General features: G+C 33.0%; 2 long non-coding RNA genes across 4 annotated transcripts in view; one reads left to right on the plus strand and one right to left on the minus strand.

Annotated features, from left to right (window-relative positions):
• The window catches only part of LOC127083493 (uncharacterized), a 108,645-nt gene extending 105,317 nt beyond the window's left edge, over positions 1 to 3,328 (plus strand). For both annotated transcript variants that reach the window (XR_007788446.1, XR_007788447.1), the window contains exon 3: positions 3,242 to 3,328. This is a non-coding gene — a long non-coding RNA (uncharacterized LOC127083493). The remainder of the gene's footprint in view (positions 1 to 3,241) is intronic.
• LOC127083490 (uncharacterized) lies at positions 1,345 to 3,231 on the minus strand. 2 transcript variants are annotated; one of them, XR_007788441.1, is made up of 4 exons: positions 2,985 to 3,231; positions 2,773 to 2,819; positions 2,215 to 2,330; positions 1,345 to 2,124 (listed from the first exon to the last, which is right to left on the minus strand). It is a non-coding gene; the product is annotated as an uncharacterized LOC127083490 (long non-coding RNA). The 2 variants fall into 2 exon arrangements; XR_007788440.1 differs by having other exon boundaries at positions 2,773 to 2,897.
• Positions 3,329 to 16,923: the final 13,595 nt, after the last annotated feature.

Consider the following 16,923-nt stretch of genomic DNA (forward strand, 5'->3'; position numbering starts at 1 on the left):
TTGTTACTTGTCATCTTTCATGTTCCGTCAAAAATAAATTGTTGATCGATTTAAATCCTAACCAATTGAAAAACATGATAAGTAATTTCTCATCAAATATTCCATTCTCTGAACATACCATGACATGTAAATTTCGAGTTGATATTGAACCTCCCACCCCTAGCTTCCGTTCCTAAGAATATAATTGGAGTTTGCACATAACTATCAAGTTTTAGGACTGTATTGGTCTTGTAAATTGTAAGGAATATCATCATAAAAATATGAAATGCTTATAAACTCTCTATTTGGGACACCATCTTTTTGTTCATTTTGTAGGTATAAAGCCTCGGTAATGGTACGTGGTCAATGACTTAGTAAATTTCGTGATCTAGTAGATTTTTCTATAGTTAGAGAATCACGCAATTGGAACTGGTTGATCAAAACTTCATTCTCATGTTTTGACTTTGTTAAATGTGGAAAATATATAAAGTAAAAGCAACAGTTCCCACACATGAAATCCAAATCTTACTTTATGTAGTAGAAGTTGAATGAGCCATTGACATTGAACAATGAGGAAATTTGACCAGTTAATTCTAAATTATTATGCTCTTACAGTAACTAATTTATCTTCTACCGAATTTTTTAACGGCTTAAACTTGTCAGTGTCTACGATGATGCCAATTTCTATACCTTACTCGCATGTTATATTTGTAAAATTAACATCATAATGTATAAACAAAAACTGTAATTTGTATAACACAATGGAAAGTGAAAGGATCGGGTTTAATGTATATCTAATGACGAACTAATGAATATTGCACTATTGGTGAACAACGTCTCAGCTACTTAAAAACTGATTAAGAAGCGATCTTGATGAAACACCACCTCACCTTGTTTACTATAAAAGTGTTTTATTAAATTTAGTTATTCGTAAAGATTATAGTTCTAGACATATTTTATTTTTCAACCTTTGACTTTACATGCACATAACCAAAGAAAACTACCTAAGAAAAACAAATACAATGATTTTCCTTAATGAGTAAATATAATAGAATTAAATATACATAGGAATACTAGATCCATTTGATAAACATTGAGATGGAGGGTGCTTTCCAGGTGAAGAAATTTGAATGGTAACGTGAGATGGAGGGTGCAAATATCTAATGTTCTGTAAAAAATTCCCCAAAGCATAACAAATAGCTTAAGTAATTATACTTAATCGCACAACTCAGTTTAAAAAAATAAGACTAAAAATTTATCATCTTTGCTATAAAAAAATTATATATATAAAGTTAAAAAATGCATCCATTTAAAATAATCTTAATATACACTCAAGCAATTTGTTTGTAACAATCATTCCTTACATATTTAAGCGAGTTATTCGTATTTATCATTCCTTAATACATGTGAAGCCAGTACATGTGATAATATAACTAGGAGGTAGATCTTTAGACTTAAGATAATATACAAAATTTTCACTTTCAGGATGACATTGTAATAATACGGCTTTGATAATGTAATTTAAAGGCTTCGATAATGTAATTTAAAGTTGTGATAATGCAGCTTTGAGAATGAAATTGTGATAATGCAGCTTGGAGGAGGATCTGGTAAATCCAATGCCATCCATATCATCCTGTGGTATTGTGATTCGTCTTGAAGGAGGATGAGAAAGTATTATATCTTGTAGTCACGATGATGATCCAGTCAGAGTTTTTAGCAATGGTTCAGGAATTGACGATGGAGTAGATTCCATCATTTCAGTAACATTACCCCTTATATTAGTTTATTATGGATTTGCTTCCTTCGTCACATTATTCCCGATCGTTATTAATTTCCAAAATATTGTAGATAAATTACTTTTATTTTTTATCCCATACATTTCATAATTTATTTAATATTTCAACTCAAAGAATCAATGTGTCTCCTACAAATAATAAGCATATCACATCATAACAATGAGGAACATTATATTCATATAAAGTGAAGGATTTCAACGATGTGTTCAAAAATTCCTCGAGACAAAGATTTATGAGTGTTGCAATTAAATCATGCTTCAAGAAATATTTTTGAATTATAATCACCAAAGTTTGATAACTTGCGGACTATTTTTCTTTGTATCCCCAATGCACGCATATCCATCACAAACTAAATAAAATACAATAAAAAAATATTTTAGTGGAAGATATAATAACAATTTATCTCAAATCTAGAAACGAAGAAATAAATTGTTGATACCTGAGGTCTACTTATTATGGGAAAATCAATATCAATAAATATGATATCAAAATTCACACCAATCAACAAAAGTTGCATTACTTCTTGAGCACTGTTTGCAGGTTCTGTTTGAATGCCTGTTGATTCATTATGAAAAATAATAAAACATAAGAATATATATATAGCTTTGAATATAGGAGTGAGACCCCTTTAATGCACATCCCAAAAGGAAATTAAAATATGTGGATAAATGCAACTAGAAATCAGACTTAATTGGGACATGAAACAATACACAATTGAACTTATAATCCAACCACTTTAATATGATCAAATCTAATGTAAGTTCAATAATCCATCCACTTAAATAGGATTAAATCAAGTATAAGTGCAAGAATCTAACAAATACCTAACAAACATTTATTATAACCCGCTAGAACAATCCATCGAACACACTTAATGAAACAAAGAGAGGAGAAAAATATAATTTTTACTCACAAACATTTGACCTCAACAAAACTCCATAACAGAAAACTCAAAATCCCAATGACAGCAAAAATCATTAATTAAGAGAAAACTCACCTCATTTAATCAAGGAAATCACGGTCGTTGACTCAAGGAAAAAATCTCTGACAAAAGACCAATTAAATCGTAAGGTAGAAATGTTGTTGAATGAACAAATTTCATCTTTAACAGTTAGAATCAAGCTGTATAATTTAGAACAAGATTTATTACAAATTAGATTGAAAAAATATATGGGGGAATAAGATCGGGAGAAATTGTGCAAATTATACCTATATTGAAATCAAACTTATGATAACTTTTGTCTCCATTGATTGTCAAGTTGAGTTGGTATTGACAATGGAAGGTATCTACGACTGTTGCATAATGGTTGAAGAGACCCAATTGAATATAAAGGTAGGGGTTGGAATTATGTAATGGGTTTATACATATAAATGGGTTATTGTGTTTTTTTCCAATAATAAAAATATTAATGCGTCTGAATATATAAAAAAAATTATAATAAATATTGGAAGGAAGATTTTGGTAGGTGAAAAGAGTGTTAAAAGTATTTAGGGGAGGATGTGAAACTTTTGAGAAACGGAAGACTACCTTTATTATTGAGTGTTTATAATTTTTGGCTTGATACAAACTCAAGTACATCACCTCTATTTATACTAGTGACATTCTTAAATCAAAGACTAGGATTTTGCCACGAGAAACTTAATCTAATGAATATAAATCACTCTCTAGAACTCTCTATTATTCAACAAAAATAATAACTTATCATTATTTTCTAGAGAGTTCTATAAATCTCTCTAGAATAGGCTTCTAGAAGTTGGACCTATTACAACAAAAATTTGGGCTTAAAATTACTAAGCCCCAAAAACTAACAAATTCAAATTCAATTTAAATATTCAACACCCCCTTAAACTTGATTTTGTTACTCCAAAAAAATATCTTAACTTGATGAAGTTTCATGCTTGAAATGCTCGGTGAAGATATCAGATGCTTGGTCGCAGGACCGTCTCAACCAATATTGAGGCTTATAGTGAACTTTAAGTATTGAACCTTTATAAAATTAATTTTTTAAATATAATTAATTTAAATAAAATTTATTTTTCAGACTTTTTTTAATGCAATTTTTTTTATTAAATTATCATAATCGATTTTTGATAAAAAAAAAATTCCAATGGATAGTAAAACTAACCCACTCAATCTTGGTTAAGACATTTCGATCCTAGATTAATTTTAATTTCAAAAAAAATGTAATTAGACCTTTCATTTGTTTTATAGCAACATCAATGAAAAATTACCTATATTTTCATATTTATAATTTTTTGTTTGTTTTAATGAATTTATCTAGAGACCATTTTTGCGATATAATAAAAGCTTGATTTTTGTTGTTGTAATTTTGAGTAACCTAATTGATATTTTCAAGTTGACATTTAATATTTTAAAATAAATCAAAAAAATAATTCATAAAATATATAAAAAATATTATAAATAAAATTAAAGAGAACAAATTAAAATAATAGAACCTGATTTTCACATAATTAATTGTTACATTGTTACTTGTCATCTTTCATGTTCCGTCAAAAATAAATTGTTGATCGATTAAAATCTTGACCAATTGAAAAACATGACAAATAATTTAAAATTTTATAACTGAAAGAATTAAATTAACAAAAAAACTTAAAATTCAAAAGAAATGAAAATGATGATTGAAAGAACTTAATCAAACACAAGGCTGCAAGCAAATATACAAACTTAAAAAATTGAATAATTCAATATAAACAATATATACCTTTAAATAGGGATGTAACACAAGGCAAAACTTGGGATTTTGTGAGAGCAACTTAATAAAATAAAGAGTTAAAAAACTTGCCAACAAAATTATGAAATTGAGAGTAAGAGAGGAAGAGAGAAAGACAATGTGTGCGCATGTGAATAACAATGTTAATAAAGGATGGAGTGAAAATTGCAAACGCTATTTTTGAAAAATTACAATGGGTAAGATATGACAACCGACAACGATAATTAAGTAGTGCAATTAATAAAAATAAAGATTTTTGTTAATTAATAATAATTGGCAAACTTTTTTCTGATGCAAAATAAAATCCGGTGACATTATTTGAGACACATGATTGCATCGTCCTTAAGGATTTAAGCGTAATACGCTAATCCTCTAGGATTTAACAAATTCTAAGACGAGGATACTGAAATTGCAAGGATAAAGATTTTAACCTAGTAGTAGAGTGTTTTTGTGAAATATTAATTTTAGGAAGTAATATAATTCTGGAAGACTTTTGTGATTTTCACCATATTCAAAGTTTTTTCACATTTTGTATATATATGGTGAGAGTAGAATCAATCAATAAAAACTTATTAGTTACTTACGATCAATTTTCATCATAACCATCTTAATTTGTCTTATTGCAGGTTCAATTTGCAGCATAACATATCCAAAATGTACCGTATGTAAATTGATAAAAAATGATGCATTTATTTATTAAAATTAAATTTATTTAATTTCATTAAAAAACATTAAAGAGTTAAATTGACCTTGTGATTTTATTTAAATATTATTCATAATATTATTCTAGTAATTATCAATAAATGAGATTTAACTTAAATAAAAATATAATTTATTTATCAAAAAGTTATTTTAAATTATAACAATAATAATTATTTTTTATATAGATAATAACTACAACAGTTCCCTACATATAAATAAAATAATTAAGAAATATTATAAAAAATTGTTGGACTGACATTATATATGTAATGCGTCAAACTGATGTTCCAAACTATAAGAATCAATCCTAGAATGATAAATTTAACATATTGTGACATTTGTGTAGCAAGCTATATGAACCAAAGACACAGTATATGTTAGAGGTCTACCACTCGCATCACACCCCTCATATTTCTTTCTGTTGACGTTGTGGTGCGCTATTAGGTCATGCACGTGTCTGATTTTTCTAATGAGTATTATAGATATTTCGCCAATATCCCATACTAAAGGCACTACTTGACACTCATGTGGATGGTTTCATTAAATATATACTGCAAACACTACTATGGAAACCCCATTTTACAAAGATTGGAAAATGGATACGGTTAACCAACCGTTGGGAGGTAGGGTGTGGTTGTAAGTATGATATTTTCCACCACGGGTGTTTGATCGTTGTGATAAACTAAGTAGCATGTTACCTATCACAACGGTTATAGTAAACAATCGTTGTGCAATATATAAAGGTCATGACTTTGATTCCTATAGATGGTATCTTATACAATATTTAGTGTGCTACCTATCACCACAGTCTTCTTAATCAATCATGGTGAAATACTGTTTTATTTTATTTTTCCTTATATAAAAAACCTATATTTTATTTACCTATATTTTATACATATATTACAAACTTAAGTATTTTTTGTCAAAAATATTATTTACAAACATATATTTATCCTTGTTACAAATTACAAACATCAAAGATAAAATGATATATTTACAAACATCAAAGCAAAAATCATATATTAGCGCCCTTTTCAAGTAGCATATTGAAAATAAACGCCCAACGTCTACAGATATATTTTAAGTAATTAGGAGAGAAATGTGTCTTGTCATTAAACGTCTATATAAAAAGTTTAAGAAAATTGAATATCACACTATTTGAAATATAATAGCAAACTTAAACATTAATATGTTATTATAAACATTTCATGACATAATATATATATATATATATATATATATATATATATATATATATATATATATATATATATATATATATATATATATATATATTTGATCCCAAGAATCAACAATGTCGACGGAGACAATGTTTAACATGTGTTTCATAACATAATACTCACACTCGTATCCCTCTTCTTGTCTCCTCGTCCACAAATTTAAACATTTCATGAATATATAATCACACATGCATGTAACTATACATGTATATAAAATGTAATGCAATTACCTTGGGCGTACAAAATGTGAACTTTTTCTAGAATTGTTCATAATATAGTGTCGCTCCACAACTCTGTATATTGAAAATATTTTAAAAATATTACTTGATAAACTAATTACAAAGTCAAAGAAAATATTATTGAAAGTCACATAAATATAAACTTAGTTAGTAATAGTTTATTTCATCATAGATTCAAGTGGTTTGGGTAAGGAACAAAGTGTAGTTATCATATTCGTCCCAAGAGATATGATGATCAATCGAGCATATTCACTGATTGAACACAATCATATATAATTAGTATTTGGTAAAACATGGAAAGTAACTATAATAGAGAAACCACAATTTTAAAATAACTCATACATCGAGAAGTGATGCTAAGTCTTTGTCTTTTCTCCAATCTAACTGTGAATCTATTGGTGTTTCAATCTTTTTTGGACTATTAGGTGTAAATCGAATACTGGCTAAATCCAAGAATCCATAAATATCTGCTTTATTTAAATCTATACAAACACGATGAATGTATCTAAATGGTTAAACAAAATTCAACAAATAAGTGAGGAATTAGTTCTATACAAAACGACAAATATACCATAATGAGATATTCAATTTTATACTTACGTGCACCAAACCTGAAGTATCCCCACGTCCAACCATTATTTTCCAATGATCAAATCCTTTATATCAGTAGGATCGACATAGAAACACTCTAACTTTTGATCATGTTCTAGCTCAAGAGAAATTAGATCTTTCTTATCCATAACATGAAATAACAATTAGGTTATTGATTATTCAGAATAAGCCAAAAACTCATTATGGATCTCATTATCGACGGGGATGGTTGAGTAACTTCCTTTTGTGCTTGTACCACGTACAACAGTTCTTTCATGAACTTGATCATCACCATCTTCATGTGTACACTATTGGACGGTTCCACGGATTCTCTACATCATAAAAATAACAAGAACACAAAATAGAATCAACATAATATATATCATACATTCCAGATATCATAATATTCTAGCATACTACATATAAATCTTTCATTTCTTCCACGTCTTTCCTTCGATTTTCCTCCTCCTTTGCTAATGCATCTTCAAATTATTTCTTTTGTCTTTCCAACTTCTTCTCAAACTCTTCAATTGTTTCATTTTGCGTAGGTCAGGTGCTTTTTATGAATGTACCATAGAATAATCTCAGGTCGGTGCCATCTCTAACACCATGGACATGCCCATCATGCTCATTTGTTTCGATTGCTTCTATTAAAATATCATGTCGTGGTTTTAGAATAAAAGAACCTTCAGGGGCCAACACAACTAACGAATCCTAAACCACATGATGAGATATATATTGTTACTTATCAAAGCAATTTAAATAACACATGACACACTACGCCAAACAAGACCTTAGACAGCGCTTTTTTTAGCCTTAGACAGCGCTTTAAAGCGCTGTCTAAACCTCCGCTGCTAAAGGTTTAGACAGCGCTTTTTGAAATCTTAAAAGCGCTGTCTAAGCCCCCCCCTTAGACAGCGCTTTGGCCTAAAGCGCTTTCTAAGACCCTCCTATTTTAATTTTTTTAGGTATACCTTAGACAGCGCTTTTGGCAAAAGCGCTGTCTAAGGTATACCTAAAAAAATTAAAATAGGGGGGCTTAGACAGCGCTTTTTGAAAAGCGCTGTCTAAGCCCCCCTATTTTAATTTTTTTAGGTATACCTTAGACAGCGCTTTAGGCAAAAGCGCTGTCTAAGGGGGGGGCTTAGACAGCGCTTTTCAAAAAGCGCTGTCTAAGCCCCCCCCTTAGACAGCGCTTTTGCCTAAAGCGCTTTCTAAGCCCCCCCTTAGACAGCGCTTTTTCCAAAAGCGCTGTCTAATGTATACGAAAATTTTTGTAGCTTTTGTTTTAAACCACATTTTTTCCAGGTTTATAAACCAGAATTTCTACCTGTTTTCAACCAGATTTTGACAGACAGAATCACATTTTATACATGCCATTTTGGCCTTTTTTCTACCAATTTTTGGCTAACAAATATATATATACCAATTCAAACCAATTTTGCCTTAAATGTATCAAAATATATACAAATTTATGTACACATTTACAAGTCATTACCTATACTCGAAATTTATGTACACATTTACAAGTCATTACATATATTACAAATATACTACAAAATTACACAAATTTATGAAAAAACTTTGAGCTCTATCATGAATTGACACCACTCCTCTTTGATTTCGTCCACTTGATCCTTTGTATAAAATGCACACTTGAATTCCTCAAAGTACTACATATGAAGCAAAAAATATTTTGAATTAATTCCAACTATTTAATTATATGAGATATGTGTAAATATAAAATTAACTCATAAGTTAGTAATACATACATCGGTGGGAATCACTAATCGGCCCAAAGCAAGAGTATCCCGCATAAACCTCAACACGAAATACCCGCAATCTATTTGATTACGTTGTTGAGGACACTACATGAAAAAAAAATATGGATTATAAATCCTAAGTTTTATCAAGTGTCATCACTAATATAATAAAAAATGTGGTAATTAAAAATATACCGCCACTTTAATCCATGTAATGCGGTTGGCGCCCCTCCTTGAGGTTTGGATATCTCGTTGGGCCCGAAAAGCTTGTAGGATGCTAATAAAATAAAAATGAAGCAATTAGAACAATTAACATAAACTAAGAAAAATTTTGAACATTCTCACTTACGTGTCAATTAGGCGCTTCATATCCGGGTATGTTGTCCAATCATTTCCTAACGAGTCAAGATAATACACAATTTCTCGGATAGGATTGATTGCGAGCAACAACCAATGTCCACTGTAATGATTAGGCAAATGTTAGATGGTAACTTGGAAAATAATTATAAAATATGAATTTAGAATGAAATGCTAACCCGGTATTAAACGGTATAAAAAACAACTTCTCCGCATTTTTATTGTCATTGAGGATCCGAAGAACGTACTCCGTCACGGAATCCGGGTTATTTAAGATTGCACCTAAGTTGATGCTCGCTGGTGCTAAGAATCCGAATGACTGGTCCAAATCATTGGGGCGCATCATTTTGTCATACAAAAACCTAATATAAAAACATCATTAACACCTCTTTTGAAACATAAAGTAAACCGGATTAACATAAAGTAAACCGAATTAATAAAACAAAGTAGACCGGATTTACCTAATATATGTATTGACAACGTTGACGCCGATTTCTTCATGACCAAATACTTGCATGAAGTCTTCATTACCAATCATTTGGTCGTGAGCAAAGCCGAAAATCCCTTCCTCCATATGTATAGTCCGAACACCTCCGGTCGGTATATCGGTCATCTCTATAAATGTCCTGAGGCACGACCTATACTTGGTGGTAGGTTTTTTCCTAGCTACGGTCTTCTTAGCACCAGAACTTTTTACCCGTGCGGAGGCGTTCTTAACCTCCTTTATTTGTTGTGCGGAGGCATTGCTAACCTCATTTTCTTGAACCTACATGTCATATAAATAGTTAGATCAAATTAAGAATGTAACAACTTCCATGAATATATGTCATATAATTGTATATTACCTCTTTTCTTGATTTGGATTTTGTGGGAGTCTATTTAACATAATCAAGGAAAATATGTAAGTAAAATTTTAAGCATAAATTTTAAACTTTGAATATACACATTAAAGTTAACATAAGTTTTAAGCATACCTCATATCCTACGCATATGAGGTTTGTCGGCCATGCAACAAACGAACCTACTGCTTCGTGCACCGTTGTTGCATCCGAATCATCGCTAGGATATGGTAATAATGCATTCGGGTCAACTGCAATATCAACTGATACCTTCAAACATCCAGCAGGGAGCTCTCTAGTGTGGAGTAATACTCCGCTAACGTTATGCACTTTTCCCTTGCCAACCATCCGATAGTGTGGTGACGACAAATACAGCTGACAATGGGAAATGCCCTAAAACCAATAATAACAAGAAATCGTTAATGTGTATATATGTCAAATACATAATTTAAGCAAACAGTTCAATTTAAGACAATTATATGTAATTACCTCTGGAATGTTCGGCTGAAAGGTACAGTTGATACTGTTTTTGTCCGAAGCATCTCTGTATACCGTTGAGGCGCTAGCCTCTCTTTCTCTCCTCAGTGCATCAAGCTCAGCTTGCATGGCTTCCAATCTTGCATGAAGCTCCCGATTACTAGGAGCCTTTCCTTTTCTAACACTGAGGGAGGTCGGAGTGACTCCAAATCCCTTACCCCTCACCCGACCAGAATACTCAGGGACATCTAATGCCCGACTAAGTATGTTCTTAGTATCATCGGGAGATAGAGTCTGAGATAGCTCCTCCTGAAAAATCAGATGAATACCGTATACTTGTCAAATATTTGTGTATAAAAATGTTATTCAATTAATGAAAAAATGTTATACTTACACATTTCTGGTATACGTTTAAAACGTCTTCTTGAGGAACTCCGGATTTGCCCACACGGGCTTCCTTCCACAAAACATGTGCAGGAAGAGATGTTTCTGAACTTTCCTCCTTCTGCAGCTACACATTAAGTCATACAATTTGATCAGATAAAACTAATATATGATGAACAAATTTGTTTTCGCAATTTATAAATACTTACCATGGATTGTTCTAAGCGTCCATATCCGACACGTCCTTTTCGGTACGGATATGCGGGACTCGATGCTCTTTCCCGATTCGTAGCACTTATTCTTTGAAAAGTCGGATCTTGTCTTTTGGATTTGAAAGCTTCCCATTCTTCAGCCGATATCAAACTTTCATATTTTCTAGGAAGCTCCGCATCCACAAAATTACCATCCGCATCCTTAAGGAACTTGGATGATAAAAATGTCCGAAACCCTCTAAGAAGCTTTCCGGCCAATTTCATGCAAAACCCTCTTCTTTCTTCTTCGATGTTAAAACATCGCTAAGAAAAACATACAGATTGATAGTTAGTATCGGTAATTGAAAAAAATATAATTGATACGGTATAATTAAGGGCCAAATGATTGTACCTTTATCTCACTCCAAATTTTTTCTTTGGACTCTTTCAACTCTTTATTTCTCCAATCATCACACGTAATGGGAATTTCATTCCTTACTAGTGCACCGATGAAACTAGTTAAGGTATGCCCATTAGGTTCTATAAGTTGTCCCTGGTTGTTCCAAGAGACATCTAGTATGATGCCTCGAGATCTTCCTTGGACCACCCTTCGCATTACTGTGATGCCTCTTCGGATTTCTTCTTCCGCGGATACTTTACTAACTTCCTCATGTTGGTCATCAGCCATGTCTAACCTGTAATAAACCAAGGAAACCATCAAATATCAAATATAACTTATAATCAAAACAATTGAAAACAAAAAAATAAAGAAATCATGCATTATCAGATATAACTTATAATCAAAGCAATTGAATACAAAAATATAATGAAATCATGCATTACCACATATAACTTATAATCAAAACAAATGAAAAAAAAACATAAAGAAACCATGGATAATTTACCTAAGTCACTAACATCTCTTTCTTTTCTTTGTTGGAATATTAATCACTTGTTTCTTAGCAATGCGTACGGATGAATTGATCCAAATTCCCTCATTATGATCGTTTCTTATATATGACTCATCCGGTATAAGATCCTCAACTTCATCATTTCTATTCAACTCATTCCGTCTAATGCATGACTCATTCTCAACATCAATATCACATTGATCGACACCGCTATCATCAGTCACTTTGTTAGAGAAAAGCACTATAGACCATTTTGTACTCTTCGGGTCATTCACATAGAACACTTGTTTAGCTTGAGATGCTAGAATAAAAGGTTCATCTTTGTACCCCACCCTAGTAAAATCAACTTGCAAAAATCCAGACTTATCCATTTGTATGCCACTACTACTCACCCACTTGCAACCAAAGATGGGAATCTGAAACTTCTCGTAATCAAACACCCAAATATGCTCTATAACTCCAAAATATGACAAATTTGCATATTTGGGGTTTAAGTCCTTCATACTTGATATATGCATTGCTTCAGCTAGCACGGTGACACCACTATTTTGCATAGTACTCTTATCATCTTGTTCTTTGGTATAAAATGTGTATCCATTAATTGAATATGCGCTATGAGAAAACACATGCAAACTTGGACCATACGCCAAACATCTCAACCTTTCTGTTACCGAAGAAGGATCTGAAGAGCGCTTCAAATAAATATGATCCTTCAACCATTGTATGAAACTTTGATTGTGCTCTATAACTATCCAATTTTCATTTCTGTTCGGATTTAACATTCGGAGTACATCCTTGTGCATTTCAACATATGGCTCAACCTCATTATTATTGTGCAGAACATACAAATGAACTTGATCCCGTTCATCCCTTGATATTGTCACAATTTTATTCCCAATTAATTTTTTACCTTCCATTTTGTCGAAAATCTGAGCTCTGGGGAGTCCAATCGATTGAACGTTAGACAAATATTCAGTACAAAACTCAACAGCTTCTTCAACAATGTATCGTTCAACAATACAACCCTCTGGTCGACTTCGGGATTTCACGTACCCTTTTAATATTTTCATGTACCGTTCAGCAGGGTACATCCATCTCATATATGCTGGTCCACACAACTGTGTCTCTTTCACAAGATGAACAACTAAATGAACCATTATGTCAAAAAAAGACGGAGGAAAATACATTTCAAGCTCACACAAGGTAATTACAATCTCTTTTTGTAGTGTTGGTAAGATCTCGGGATCGATCACCTTACTACAAATTGACCTAAAGAAAAAACACAATTTAGTTATGGCACTTCTTACTTTTTCTGGCAAAATAGAACGTATACCTATCGGTAGAAAATGTTCCATTATAACATGGCAATCATGTGTCTTCAAATTCTTCAACTTGAGGTCTTTCATAGAAACAAGTCTTCTGATATCAGATGAGTATCCTTCTGGAACCTTAACTTCACTCAGAGACTTACACAAAATTTTTTTCTCCTTTCTAGATAAAGTAAAAGCAGCAGGTGGTAGATATGTTCGTCTTCCTTTCTTCACGGGTGCTAATTCAGTTCTCATTCCCATTTTTAACATGTCCTCCCTTGCTTTAAGGCCATCCTTAGACTTGCCTTTTATATTGAGTAATGTACCGATAACACTTTCAAATACGTTTTTTTCAATATGCATAACATCGAGAAAATGTCTCACGTACAAAGACTTCCAATATGGCAATTCAAAAAATATCGACCTTTTCTTCCACCCACCTTTCACAATCTTATGTGCAAAAGGCTTGCCAAACTCAGTACGCACATCTTTCACCTTTTCAAAAACTTGTTCACCTGACAATGCGGGTGGAGCTCTACGATGTTCGGTGTCTCCATTGAATGCTTTTCTCCACCCACGGTAGTGATGTTTAGAATGTAAGAATCTACGATGACCGAGAAACACATTCTTCTGGCAAAGTTCCAATCGAATCGTATCGGTTCCGTCTTCACAAACAGGACACGCACGTTGACCTTTAATGCTATACCCAGATAGATTCCCGTATGCTGGAAAATCATTAATTGTGCCAAACAACATCGCCCTCAAATTGAAACTTTCTTTCCTATATCCATCATAAACCTCCACACCGTTCTCCCACAAAATCTTTAAATCTTCGATCAGAGGTGTCAAGTATACGTCAATGTCATTCCCTGGTTGTTTAGGCCCAGAGATTAACATAGATAACATCATGTACTTACGCTTCATACATAGCCACGGAGGTAGGTTATAAATCATAAGAATCACAGGCCATGTGGTATGTGAGATACTTTGAAGACCATGTGGGTTCATTCCATCAGTAGATAATGCCAATCGAAGGTTTCTTGCTTCTGATCCAAACTCAGGATAATCATTATCAATCTTCGACCACTGTGGTGAATCAGCCGGATGCCGATACATTCCATCAATAATTCTTTCATCTGCATGCCAAGTAAGATGTCTTGCATCGGTTTCACTACGAAACATGCGCCTAAATCTCGGAATTATCGGAAAATACCATAAGACTTTTGCGGGAGATAATCTTTTCTTATATCGAGACAAACCGCATTTAGGGCACTCATTTAACATTGCGTATTCGTTACGAAACAAAATGCAATCGTTAGGACAAGCATGTATCTTATCATAGCTCATGCCAATAGAGCACAACATTTTTTTTGCCTCATAGGTTCGATTAGGAAGAACATTATCATCCGGTAGCATTTCTCTCATAAGGGCCAACAACTCTGTGAAACTTTTATCCGACCATCCATTGCCCGCCTTTAAGTTGTACAACTTTAATACCGCAGAAAGTCTTGAGAATTTAGTGCAACCTTTGTACAACGGTTTCTCTGCATCGCTTACCATCCTCTCAAACATTTCAGGACAATCATGAAGATCTTCTTCCAGTGCTTCTACAATCTCTTCAACTCGATCACAATCGTATGTTTCCGTGTCTTTGTCGTATGAAGCATAGGTCGTACTACTTTTTCCACTCGATTCAACATTCTCGTTAATTTTCTCACCATGAAATATCCAACACTGATAACTTTGATCAATTCCATGCCTCAGCAAATGCGATTTCAATCCATGTGCGTCAACCTTACCAATATAACAACAACGCAAGCAAGGACAATGCATTCGTCTGGGGTTTTCAGCGTGTTGAACAGCATACTTAACGAATTCCAAAACCCCACTCTCGTACTCTTTGGTCATTCGATCGGCACAGATCCATGTTTTATCCATGGTTTCCCTACTTATTAAAGTAAACAATTAATCCAGACGAAAATACATAACTAAAGTAAACACTTTCAAGGTTTGATAGCTAGGATGTTTGTTATAAAGAGCATGGTATGGTGAATCAAACTTAGTGAGTATGGATGATGGTAACCTATTGATCAAATAAACTGCAGTGGAAAAACTATGATCCCAATAGGTTACAGGAATGGATGAATGAGCAAGTAGGGTGAGGCTCATTTCAACTATGTGAATGTGTTTTCTTTCTACATATCCACTTTGGTGAGATGTATGTGAGCAGGTAAGCCTGTGACTTATGCTTAGGTCTACTAAGAACTTGGAGAAAGATCTAAGTTTACCTCCATAGTCAGATTGGACTGACTTGATAGTTGTCTTAAATTGAGTTTGAATAAACACATGAAATAGCTTAAAGGATTGTAGAGCTTCTGACTTTTGTTTCAGAAAGTATAACCAAGTATACCTAGTGTGACCATCTACAAAGGCAATGTAATATCTATAGCCAGGACTAGACGGATTAGGAGAGGGACCCCACAAGTCAGAATAAATAATATCAAAGGCATTATCATAGACAGTAGTTGAAGTAGGGTCATGTAATCTATGAGCTTTGCCTAGATTGCAAGATTTACACAACAAAGAATCATGTTTATTAGGTAGAGAAACATTACACTTTCTGAGAATTTGTTTGACAGAATTGAAATTGGCATGACCTAATCTATGATGCCATACAGCCAAAGAATTACAAGAGGAAACCTCATCTAAACTAGGTTTGACAACAGTGTAGCCTTGAGCATCAAGCTGTGTAGGCAAGGATTTATTTAAGCAATTGAACCCTGAGAGCTTCAATGAGAGCTTGGGAAGGCAGTGCAAGCCATTATTATCAAGGAATCCCTCAATAAGAACTTGTTTAGAAACCTGACATTTCACACAATTTGTCAACCCTAAACTCAAAAACAACATTGTTATCAACAGAAAATTTGGAGACAGATATCAGGTTCCTAGTGATAGAGGGCACATGAAGAACATTGTCAAGCACTAACTTATGGTGAGATACTACCTTAGTCACCACAACTCCAATCAAAATTGTATATGAACTAGTACAACAATCAGCTACTTAAAAGCTAAAGCTTCACAATGATGCATAAGGGAATGACGCTGCAGAATGTATGAAGTGGTGGGTACTGTACTTGAAAAACCAGTTGTAATAACATGAACAATAGAAATGAAGAAAGATTGAAGAACATACCGCAAGTGTATTCGTGTTCGCTGGTGTTCGCCGTTAGGGTTGTCGCCGCTGGTTTTCGCCGTTAGGGTTGTCGCCGCTGGTTGAAGCTTGAAAACAAAAGAACAGAGAACGAAAATAGAAATGAAGTCTGAAATTTTATTTTAATTACACCTTAGACAGCGCTTTTGTGGAAAGCGCTTTCTCAGGTATGCCTTAGACAGCGCTTTCCAAAAGCGCTT

This window comes from Lathyrus oleraceus, chromosome 5, assembly GCF_024323335.1.
Source record: "Lathyrus oleraceus cultivar Zhongwan6 chromosome 5, CAAS_Psat_ZW6_1.0, whole genome shotgun sequence".
Classification (NCBI taxonomy): Eukaryota; Viridiplantae; Streptophyta; class Magnoliopsida; order Fabales; family Fabaceae; genus Lathyrus; species Lathyrus oleraceus.